Below are 13,125 nucleotides of genomic sequence, written 5' to 3'. Positions count from 1 at the left end.
AATAATTAGTATTTAATATTTAGATAATATTTTTATTACAATTATTAATTATAATAAATTATAATTTTTGATAAAAAGAATTATAAATTTCTTTCACTTCTACTTTCTTTTACTCATACTCGGGATTTGAAATTGCTTTGGAAACAAAAGACTAAGAGTAGGGTAAAGGATCAGTTTTGCATTATTCAAAAAGTAAAATCCCAAAAAATTTATTTTATCTTTTGGATAATTTTAAAATATAAATATAGAAAGTATTTTTAGATTTGTTCAAATAAAAAAAATTATTCTTAATTAAATTGCCTAAAATAATAAAATTAAATTTGACAACTACGAATGATAAAATAATATTTAGAAATGTTTACTCAATATTTAACTTGTTAGATTTGATATACAATTAAGGAAAATTAACTAAAGATCTCAATAAAATTAATTCAATAAGCCTGTTAAATACCAATTTAAATAAATTTTTTCTATTTAATATATTTTTCCTTCTCACATTCTAATTATTTATTTAATATTTTTTACTTCTATCTTCTATAGAAATTTGTGCAATTAACATCAAAATATTTATACTATAATAAATTTGTCAAATAAATTAATTTAATAAATAATTTTGTAAATTATAATCAATTCCTGAATCCCAAACAACATTTGTTTTATTTTCTCTTTTATTAAATTGTCTTCTGCTCCACTACATTTTGTGTGCAAAAAATCTGCCTTAGAAAACTTTATTACATGCTTCATAATAAATTTTTGTGGGTTGGCATACAAGGTAATTAAGCAATAATTTTGTGTGATATAGCGTCAAGATTTTTTTTTCTTTTTGAATTTGCCATAATTTACTTGAAAATACTTAAAATCAATCATGTTAATAATGAGCAAGATTAAAAAGAAAATTGCATATTTTATCTATATAATTGATAAAATAAAACATCTTAAATTTTATAAAATTTGATGTTTAAGCTAGTATAAATCCCAAAAAATAATGCTCATTACACCGAATAATATAAAATTAACTTAAATCTTTCTTATAACGGCATAGGAGTAATTTTTATGATATAAAATTAAAAAATAATTCTATAAAAAGGATAGTAGGATACGAGGTAGATATGATTATACTAACATTACAACATTCTTTACCTAATGTTTAGCTATTAAACAACCAATTTTTTTTGTTATACATATAAGTATTTTTGGTTTATAAGTCCTACAAGTTGGGCTAAGCCCAACAAAACACACACACGTTTTACTCCCCCCACTCGAGCGTAAAGACACGCACGCGTGTCAGTGAACCGTTTTCAAAGCGCGTTCATTATGAAGGATTTTTCTTCTTCTTCGTCAATCAAAACCCCAACCCTCGAGATTCAAGCCACATTCGAAACCAACCGCAATTCTAAAGAAACTTTCAAACTTCTCGCCAAAAGTAGACGAAATCAACAAGAAAACATTCAAATCTCCATTAAAAAATACCAAAAAGAAAGAAGAAACACTATTCAAAGTACTGTTTGACCGTTCTTCTACGTTTTTCAGATTTCACTTTCTGATTTAGAAGGCGAAGCATTATATCGTCGTATTTCTCTTGCTGTTTCATTGTTCTTGGTTTAGGTTTGACATTACTATTCTGATGAAACTGTTAAAGCCGTTTACGCTGTTTTATGTACTTCTAGTGAATGGTTTAACGTGTATTTTCATCTGTTTTTGTGGATGTTTTGTGCAAGTTTACATGTTTTTGAAGTAAGTTTATATACGTATAAACTCTGTATTGTATTTCAAGTGAAATTAACTTTGAGTGTATATAGCCGATTTTTTGGTGTTTATGTCAGAATTCGAATGTGACTGGTGTTTTTAGTGGCATTTTGAACTTAAATATCATTCTGAACTCATATAATGTCATGTAATCCAAAAAATAGAGGTGTATGGGACTGATATATATATATATATATTAAGAGTATTGAAGTGTAACTGGTGCTGTTGTACTTGTGCTTGACCTTATAGTGTCATTGTATGCATGTTTGGTTGAGTTGAATATCATTTTGAACTCAATTAATTTCGTATAATCGAAAAAATAATAAACGTGTATAGGACTAGATTTGGGTGTATGAGGCTGGTATTTGGGTGTAACTTTTGAGTAGAAAGTTTGAAAAGATAAGCGAGGCAAAGAAAGCCATCATTCACGAATTAGGATTTGGCGGCCTCATGCACATCCCACCAATGAATGTGCCATACAAACTGTTAAAGGAGTTGGCTAACTCCTTTAATTTGGATAAAAATAAACTGGAGACAAGCTATGGTTCGTTTAAAATTAAACACAAAACAATAGAGGCTGCCTTTGACCTCAATACATCAGGTAACTGATTATAGAAAATCTCTATAGTTGCATTATCTTTAATCTATTCTTTGTAATATCTTATTCTGATCTTATGTAATCAAGTAAAAAGTTTAGGTGTATATGAGTGATATTTGGGTGTATTTCAAGTGGTTTAGAATTAAAGTATTTTCTTTTTTATAGGAGATCTATTTTCCGATAAAGTGAGTTATAAGAAACTTTATGAGGAAAACAAACTGATTTTTAGAAGGTTCCAGGGGAACACATTAAAGAATTTGACCGATGAGATGATGAATATCGGTGTTGACAACGACCAAGATCGCTTGAAGTTCAAGAGGATTTTCATCCTCTATATTCAGATGGCGTTCTTGTTGCCAACTGCGATAAACAAAGTATCTCCTGTGCACATAGCTCCAATTTTTTAGATGGACAAAATAACGAAGGGCAACTAGGGCGCCCATGTGCTCAATTTCATCATTAAAGGCATAACCAATTACCATTTGAAAAATAAAAAATCGATTGACGGATGCCTATATGCCTTGATAATAGTCTATTTCCATCTAACAAAGCATGCAGATAAAAAGGGAGAAGCAATCTTTGGACTATCCTAGATTAGCAACTGGAATAGAGAGCTGATGGTTGTGAGGATCAGAGCAAACATTGATGGTGAATTAGTAACTCAACAGAATACCTTCTCTAATTTGGATTTATTTTATTTATGTAGATAGTGTAAACTAACATTTATACTATTTCAGGGAATCGTCAAGAAGGCGGAAACGAAAAAGAAGTTGAAAGAAAGGAAAGAAAAAGAAAACAAAGAAAAAAATAAAAAAGAAGAAGGCAAGTTCATCCGAGAGTGATCCATCGGAGAGTGAACTTGATTTTTTCTCTGAGTCTGAGTTTGAAGAAGACTCAAAGGAACCAAGAAGGAAACAACTCACCAGGACAGCCAAAAAGTAAAAAATATTTTTAGGTGTATTTTGTCATTTTTAGGGTATTTTTTGCTAATGATTGTTTGTCTTCTAGAATGGAATCCAGAAAAAGGAAGCAGATTTTGGAGGATTCCACTTTCAGAAAGTGAAAGTGAATCCAATGATGAGTAAGATTCTGAAATTATCATCGCTTTCTTTTCTATTTATTATCAAAATTTGATGTATTAATAGAGTGTTTCTCATTTAATTTTAGAAGCGAAGAATTGTCACCAATTAAAAAACATAAATCAAAGAAAAAAATTCAGACTCCCCCCAAAAAGTATGCACTGCTTTTGAGAGTAATAGAATCGTCACCTTATCATCAATTTTATTGTGTTTGTCTGATTCATAATTTTTTTATTTTCAGGACACAATCCAAAAAAAAAGCAGATAGTTGAGGATTTGTCTTCTGAAGAATATATTCAATCTTATGATGAGTAAGATACCTTGTAAAGTTATCTTACCCTTTATAATCAAAATTATATTTTGTTAACATGCTCTTTTGAATGTACTGTCAGAACTGATATTAGAACTGAAGTAATAGAAGAATTATTAAGAGAATAAAAAAAGAAAAAAACTAGTGAAAAGGATGCTGCACAGGGGTATGCTGAATTTGGGTGTATATTACCCTTTTTAAGGTGTTTTGGTTGCTGATAATTGTTCTTGCTTTTCCAGGATGAAGAAAGCTGGGGTCCCATCAATGGAAGGCCACTATGACTCATCCGAAACGTAAAATCCTTTATTTGATAGAATTTTAATATCTTGATTTAACTTAATAGTATTTTTACTGAATGATGTTTATTCTATACTTAGAATGCCGGAGGTAAACTTAGAAAGTAAGAATGATCCTCTGTTTCAAGGACAAACAGATCAAAGCAGCGTAAAAAAACCTGTGGATAGCATGTAATTTCTGTTTTCTAATACCGGTTGCTTAATTCTTTTTTTACCATTTCCTTCTAATTTTGCATATATTTTTTTAGAGAAAAAAACTCCTTTAATGTTATATTCAAGAAAAAAAATGCACGAAAAAAAATCTGCAACTACGTAAGTTCTCAAAAAGCAGAGCCTGTGTTTCTTTTTCAATGCTTCAGGTTTATTTTAACATTATTTGGGTGGATTTCAGGTTGAGTCTGGAAGAAGAATCGGTGAGTGATCCAACTCAACAAAAGATGATCGTTTTTCAATCGCCCTCTGAGCCGCTTAATATGTGAGTTTTACAACTAAATTTCAACCTTCTAATCATTTATTTTAAGGAATTTTCTTAACTTTTTATTTTTGTCTTATTAGAGTTCTGATTCAAGTTTGCATGCCTCTGTCCCAGACAACAGCAGCAAGTCCTGTGCCACCATTTGAACCATTCCCCCAACCGAGAAAATTAGTTAAGAAACAACTAAGTGATGAAGAATAATATTCGGGTGTATTTGGTTATTATTTGGGTGTATTGATTTCTTATTTGGGTGTATATCATCAAAATTGAGCTGTAATTAGTTATTTTATAATTTGATTCGTTTTCTCTAACCCTGCAGCACTCCACAACCCCAGAAACTTGATGAAAGCACATCCACGGTACCACCAGCTTCATCTAAAATGTAAATTCAGCACAATATAACTCTCTTTCGATATCATTCGTCTATTCTTATTCTTATAGTATCTTATATGTCAACACATAGTAATACAGCCCCTGTAATTGGTTTTTTATAATCTAATTTGTTTTCTTTAACCCTGCAACACTCCACAATCACAGAAACTTGATGAAAGCACAGCCATGGTGCCACCAGCTCCATCTAAAATGTAATTTTAGCACAATATAACTCTTTTTTAATATCATTCGCCTATTCTTATTCTTTTAGTATCTTATATGTCAACATGCAGTAATACAGCCACTGTTGCACTCATGATGATGGCCAACACAGCATCCTATGTACCTAAAGAATTTTCGATACCATCATTCAGCCTTGGCTTTACTGATTCAAGTCAAGAAGAAACACTGACCCAAGAGGGGCAACCAGAACCTCAGAAGGAAAAAAGTCCTGAGACACCAATACTAATCGAAGAACTAGGGGGGCTGGTGGAGAAAATTGCAAACAGTGGGGTAAAGGCAGCATTGGATTTTGCAGAGGGTAAAAGTGCTCTGATCGAAAAGCAGCCTCCTGGCCAAATTTTTGAAAAGTTTGAAACTCCTGCAAAGAGCAAGCTAATGTTGGGCGAAATAAAAGAAAAATGCTACCTATGGGCCACACGTGTAAAGACATACGGGGATGGAAGTATGAATGAGTATGATGCAGTGTGCACCCTCAATGCCCAACAACCATTGCTATTGTCAAAAGTCCACTTTGCGTCTCTAAAAGCTAGTACATATATCGAAGTTGAGGTAATACTAGAATAAGATTAATGATTTTATTATGATGTGTGACTGCAATGTTGATTGATGTAATTAATTTGAGTTTTTGTTTTTCTAGATTGTCAATGTTATGTGTTTGATCCTGAAACAACAAAATATTAAAAGATTTGAAGAAGAAATTTACTGTCTCCCGCTAATATTGTGGTAAGGTGTATTGTAATTAAATTTAGGTGTATTTGTGTAATCTTTTGGGTGTATTAAATATTTCTTTTGCTGTTTCACAAATGTTGCAGAACATGGCTATTGAAAATCATGGAGGTGGGAAATTCTTACAACCGAAATAAAAAAAAGCCATTTATGATTGAAGACTATAAAATGTTCATACCCTTTTTGGACCTGAAAAAATTAGCATCACATCCATATGTAAGTTTTCGTTTCTAAAACTTCTTATCACAATTCCTTGGCTATGCCAATTAAACTAAAATACTGTTCAATGTGGACATGCTTCAGATATTTGCACCTATTTGCTATATGGAGCATTGGTGGTTATCGGTGGGTAACGTTAGAAAGAAAAGATTTTATGTCCTTGACCCATATCATAAGACGTGTCCCTCCGAACTCAGAATGAAGCTAAATAAATTTGTTGTAAGTTGATTCTGTTTTTTCTGTTTTAATATTTGGATGTATCTCTGTTCAAAATAAGGTGTAGTTTGTGATCCTTTAGGTGTATTCATTTAATAGATTTATTCTCTCTTATATTTTGCTTTGTTTTTTGTTTTTAGTGGTATGTGATTTTCAGAATTAGGGTATATGCTGGAGGCACCTCTCAAGAACATTTCAGGCCACCATACATCGACATTTCAGGCAAAAAAATACAGTATAATTTTTTCACTCTGAAAATTGTGTTTTCTCTTGTTGTGCTATTTTAATTTGCAAATTTATTTTTGGTTTTTAGCTATGATTGTGTTGTTTATGTAATGAAATGGCTTGAAATAATCCAGCCTCAAAACATTAAAAAGAAAAAGTATGAATAGGACAATTGGACTCAAGTAATTGTGTTTAAAACTATATAACTCTCTATTACTTTACTAAATTAACAGAGTTGATTAAAAAGAATATTCTTTTAAACTGTAGGCAGAGGTGGACCACTTTAGAGTTGAATTTGCTTCTCGTATTCTGTTTCATGAGATGAATCGAGATAAGATACAACCATTATTAGGAAAAGTGAAGCGGTGAGATTGTCCAAGGCATCTGCAACATTGTTGAGTCCATGTTGTCAAATAGATTCAGATGATATTGAGAGTTATGATATTGATAGTGACTAATTTGTATGATATGTAGGTTGGGAATAGGTTGAACAACTTTTGTATAATTTGGGAATAGGTTCAACAACTTTTGTATAGTTTGTGAATATTTAATTCAATCTTATTCTAAATTTTGTTTGCATAAATAAACTTTTATCAACCTGTCTGTTCTGTATTCAAAAGCTGTTAATTACAGGTTCAAAAAAATCAAGAAGAAAGAAGACCAGACATACTAATACGTCCAATTACTTTTAGTATACACCCAAAAATTGAGTTCTTACATATTTCCATGGAAAAACTAACTAGGAGTTATGGAATTTCAAAAATCGTATATGTATTGTAAATTTTAAACAAATAAATCCCTTCAAATATTTCAAAACACTAATTTCCAACACAAACAGCACCATCTCAAATATATATATATATCAAACATAAAAGAATATAGAAATATACCAAAAAAATTGAGCATTACACCAATATACTGTTTTTATACACCTAAAAACCTATCCCGTGCTACTGAATTCCTAAACTGATAATTCATAACAAGTCCGTGATATTGGTTGGAATTTGGTTGCACCACTGATGCAGCATAAAAAAAGTTTAACTAGAAAAAAATAAACTCACATATTAGCAAAATTATTAACAACAAAATTAAACTCAATTACCCACTATTTAAAGAACATCACTTTTACCTCGCTTAAAGCTTTCGTTTTCTTCTTCTTTGAGGTATTTGCAATCTATTTGTCCAACTTTGAACCTAGCCTTTTTTTTTATGTCCTCTTGTTCAAACCCTTGGAGGGCTTTGAAGCTCGTTAATGGATTCCAAGTTAGCATATTCATGAGATAACGAACATGTCCCCTTCCTTTTGGCTTTCAGTTCTTCCATCTCAACCACGATGTTATCGTAGGCGCGATGCAGAATGGCGATGAGCTCCTCGGATTTCGATGCAAATTCACATATATTTTGCGAACGAAATACCAATTTGTCAAACCTCTTGCTTCTTGGTGCCAACAATGGCTCGTCGTGGCTGCTCTTGATGTGTGTATGTCTCCTCTTTACGTTCTTGCTCAATCGTTTCAATATGTATCTCAGTGACACTTTGGTTACTCGTTCAAAGCTTAACACGCTTAGGGTGTGACGACACAATATTCCTCTTGACTCGAATAATAAGCATTGGCATTTCACTTGGGCTGCTATTGAGTCGTAAATAACCGCAAACTTGTGGAATGTTGAGCTGGAAATTATTCTCCAACTTCGTATACCGAATAGCCTAAAGCGGAGTTGGTTAATCTTATGATGCAATTCACCTTCCCTCTGAATTGTGCTTGGACTTCCCTGAACTTTTGGTAAGTGTACACATGTTGAAATTGAACTTCTATGGAGGATTTTGTTGTACACGGTATGACGGTGTGAAAATCTGCAGCATCCGATTCTCTCTCTCTTTGCTCCCTGCTTCCGAGGCAATTATCGTATTATTTGACGAATTGGATGAGTGAGCTGTTCCAGGTAATGAATTTGTTAAAAAATACATGCATACTCTCGCTCTTTTGTGTGCTTCTCATCCCGGCCTAAAAGTGGTGATCCAGATAAATTGGAATCCATATATGACGGTCTTCGTAAAGCTCTGCAAAAAACACCCAAATTAGACTATAATACACTAAAACACATGTAATTTACACCTCTACTGCAGATTGTAAAAGACATTACGTGAAAGCCACTTGTTATCCACAAGACCATACTTCAGCAGAAAATCATTCCAATTCGTATCAAATGATTCTTTAGTATGAGCGTTCTAAACAACATGGCTCATTTCTTGTTTGATTTCTAAGTGTCCCTTATAGCCATTTAATTTGCCTGAAATCTTCTTCATGATGTGCCAAATACACCAACGATGAATTATTGTGGGCATACAAGCCTCGATAGCCCTTTGCATCGAATCGCATTGATTGGTGAGAATCCCTTTCGGAGCATTTCCTCCCATGCAACGAAGCCAACATTGAAATAACCATTTGAATGATTATATCTTCGTTATTCATCAAAGCGCATCCAAGAAGTATTGACTGACTGTGATGATTCACCCCGACAAAAGAACCACAAACCAGATTATACTTGAAACAGATTACAAAAATAACAGAATTAAAATCATTAAAATACACCCAAATAATAACCGTATACACCCAAAAACCTCCAATATACACCTCTGTATCATAAACCAGAACAACATGTTACCTGTTTGTATTGTAGGTAGTGTCGAATGAAATAACATCTCCGAAATACTCACAGGCAGCTCTGCTCCTTGCGTCCGCACAAAAAGCAAGCTTAATCGACTGATCGTCCTCGAGTTTGAGCTCGAAAAAGAAATTCTGATTCTTCTCTTTCATTCTTAATAAGTATTTCCCGAATTCTTTTGCATCATCTTGTTCTGAAACATTCCGCACTTCTCTCATCATGTAACTCCTCACGTCTTTTTCGATAAAATTTAACTCACGATGACCCCCGCTGCTACAACAAATGATTGATAAGTTTTGCTTAGTCTGATACCGGCTTCCTCGTTATTCTCTATTGTACAGCGCACTGACATGCTTAGTCCCTGTGCTGTTTGAGCAGTTCTGCTTGATTTGGACAGCAGGGATGTAAATGATGTAACACGACCTTGGAAATGATCCAAACACCAATGTCTTTCAATATGTGTATATAAATTTTTGCAGTACAATTTAAACCAGCTGAGGGATTTGTCTTCTCGGTCGGAGATATTTTCAATTTCCATTTTTCCTCTCTGCTACATGTAATCAACTTATTCTTAATTTCGTTTTCCTTCTTATTTGTGCTCCGAACTCTTGTAGAAAAACCTGCAGCCTTCGAATAATCCTTGTAGAATTTTGCAGCATCTTCAAGGGTGTTAAAAGTCATCCCAACTTTGGGAACAAATTGCTCATCAACACCATAGAGGGGCTGCAAAATACACACAAAAATACACCATCATTAAATAGATACTAAAACAATTCAATTAAAAGAATACCCTCCGTCAGATGAAAAGTCATAAACTGTAAATACACCCAAACTTTCCTAAAATACACCCAAATATACCTGATTTACACCCGAACGTCTGTTATAAAATGCACAAAATTCATTAGAACTAGTACATTAGATTCAATTCAAACAAGGAATAATTAACAGCAAATTTCACAGGCAAGGTTCACGCATTATTCAGCTACACAATCATAAACTACTAACAGGATTCAAATTCAGACTCAATTATTAACTGAAACTAAACCATACCTCAAGAACTTCATTCGATTCAAATTCAAAATCTACTTCGCTCTGGTTCAGCTGACAATTTGAAGTTAAATAATCCATTATCTTCAAAACGATTTCAGAGCTTGATTTCAGAAACAATGGAATTCGAGAAAAACAAAGAAAGAGAGAGAAACACACGTAAACAACGAAGGAGAAGGCAGATTGAAACGTACGTAAACGGCGAAGGAGAAGGCATAGAAAAACGCACGAAAGAGATCGAATAGAAAAGGCAAGAAATTTGAAAAAGGAAACGAAATCCTTTCAAAAAAGGAAGTTATATATTCACGCATTGATTGATTGAAAAATCTGTTAAAGAGACGCGTGAAATATACGTGAAATAAGAGGCGCGTATTAGGGGTAAGTGAATATCAAGACTTGTAAAACTTGTATAGTAAAAAAATTTGTATGCGGAGATTAATTCTTTTTTTATAATAAATTTAGATATAGTATATATTATTATTTATTAAAACATACGTAAATACGATTTAAAATTTATGTGTCAGTGTGTCCCGTATCTGTATCAGTGTCCGTGCATCATAGTAAATAAGTGATTCCTATTAAAAATAGTGTAGGCATTGGATGAAATTTAAACTACATGTGAAGAATTTTCTTAGCTTCTTCTTATATCATTTTTCCACTTGTGGAATTTGAGCATCTTACTAAGAACAAGTCAATCTCTAAATAAATTTAGAGATATTGTATTTTGCCTGACAACACTCAAATTCTTATATACTATTCAAACATTTTTTCCACTCAATAATTGAAGTTTCTTTTCCTAGTGACGATTGAATGGTTGTGATTCTTCTCCATACTTTTATACTGTACAACAGTGATGATTTCTTATTTTCGTGAACCACCATATATGAAACGAAATGAGGAGTCATTTTTATATAAACTTAGCATCATTCAATGATTTAATTTAATTTCCACCAGAATTTTCGTAATACTAATTAGGGGATGTTTATGGTAGGATAAAACCGAGTTTATTTTGATTCAGATCTTATTTTAAATATATACTGATTTTATTTTTTAAACTCTAACCTGACTTTAAACTCAATTAAATTTAAGTATTTTTAGACCACAATTATAACAGGTCCAAATAGGATAAAAACCAGGTTTTTAAAACTCTAATAATAATTTATAAAAAACTTATTTACAAATAAACTTATTTATAATGCGTTTATTTATAAAGAAGAAATTTGTTACTAAAAAATTGATATCCATATTTGAATTTGAATTTGTTCATAAATTCTAATTAGATGTTTTTTTGATTTATTTTCTAATTTAACAAGTGTGATTAAAAATATTTATCTAACCCTAAATCTAATAAAATCATATCAAATTAATCTTTAAAATATTTAGAACCAGACTAAATCTTTAAACCGAAGTACACCATGAACACAATACTAATAACTAAGTCACAGTACTCACAGAATTTTATTTTGTTAGGGTGCCACCGGTAATACAAAACGACACTATAAATAGAAACTCAATGAAAGATTTTTTTAATCTTATATATTATTTTATACTTATACCTTGTGGAATTTGAAGGTATGGTACAACATATTTTACGACAAACTGGTCAAATTTGATGGTAATAAAATATCCAAGGACTATCAAAGCGTAGACTTGTATGTATGTATAGTAGACTTGACAAAGTACAGCGAACAATATTTATATTAAAAAGCATATTGACAATGAAATATATGCTATTTTAAAGGATAGATGTGAATCGGAAATTTTGATCGCATTAAATTTATCGAGTCGGATTGGATTTAATATATGTAATTTTTAAATTTAGATTTAATCTAATCTATATATTTGTGGATCGAATCATATATTGAATGTTGGATATATTTACAAATCATAAAAATATTTTTAAAAGTTTATTTTTATTAAAAATATCAATAAAATTTATTTTTTTATTTTTTAAATATGTTTATTTTTAAAAAAATAATATTAAACATATTTTTCTTAAATAATAATTAAAATAATACAACATATATGATAATTATTAGTTGAAATAAAATATAAAAAAAATTTATTTTTTTTGGATACGCGGATATGCGGATACTTATACAAAATTTACAATCTAATCCTATTAGTGTACGAATCGGATCCGATTAATCGAATCTATATCCACAATTTTAAAATTGGATTCACATAAATACTGCGAATGTGCAGATCAAATTCGATCTATGAATACCTCTACTATTTTTAGTAATTTCATATATAGAAGAAAGAATAATTGAAATGTAAATGGGAATTACTGGATTAGCTAGCATTAACTTTCTACCACAATTATTGAAATGAAATATATGGTTTTATTTCACAGGCAGTCTTACTATTACAACAAACTTAAAGCTATTTGAAAGAAATTAAGAAGGTACATTGAGATAGGATTGGTAGGAGTATCCGAACCTATGAGTATCCGACCAGCTTTTATTTGGTCGGGTAGATAATAATCTAGTCCAAGACGGATTTTATTTGGGACAGACGTTGAATGAGACAGTAGAGACGAATCTATCCTAATCCATATATATATATTATAGCGGGATTTAAAATCGATTTGGATCGAATAAAATCAAACCGAAAAAATAAAAAACCAAACAATTCGAACAAAAATTTTTGTTGTTCAATTTTTGGTTCTGATATTAAAAATTCTAATAAAACCGAACCAAACTGGTTCATCTAAAACACCCTAAAAAAACCATTAGACCAAGTGACCCAAATCAGATAAGCTAAAGCCCTAACCTAGCGACCCTCCCTCCCAGCAGCGCGGAACCCCTTCTTTTCCGCCATCGACGCCGCCGGACAGCACCATAGCGGCGGCGCGGCCCTTTCCTCTTCCTCTCCCTTCCTCGTAGGCTCGTAGCGCTTCGCTC

The sequence above is a fragment of the Arachis duranensis genome, chromosome 4 (assembly GCF_000817695.3).
Source record: "Arachis duranensis cultivar V14167 chromosome 4, aradu.V14167.gnm2.J7QH, whole genome shotgun sequence".
NCBI classification, from domain to species: Eukaryota; Viridiplantae; Streptophyta; class Magnoliopsida; order Fabales; family Fabaceae; genus Arachis; species Arachis duranensis.
This window is presented reverse-complemented; position numbering follows the sequence as displayed.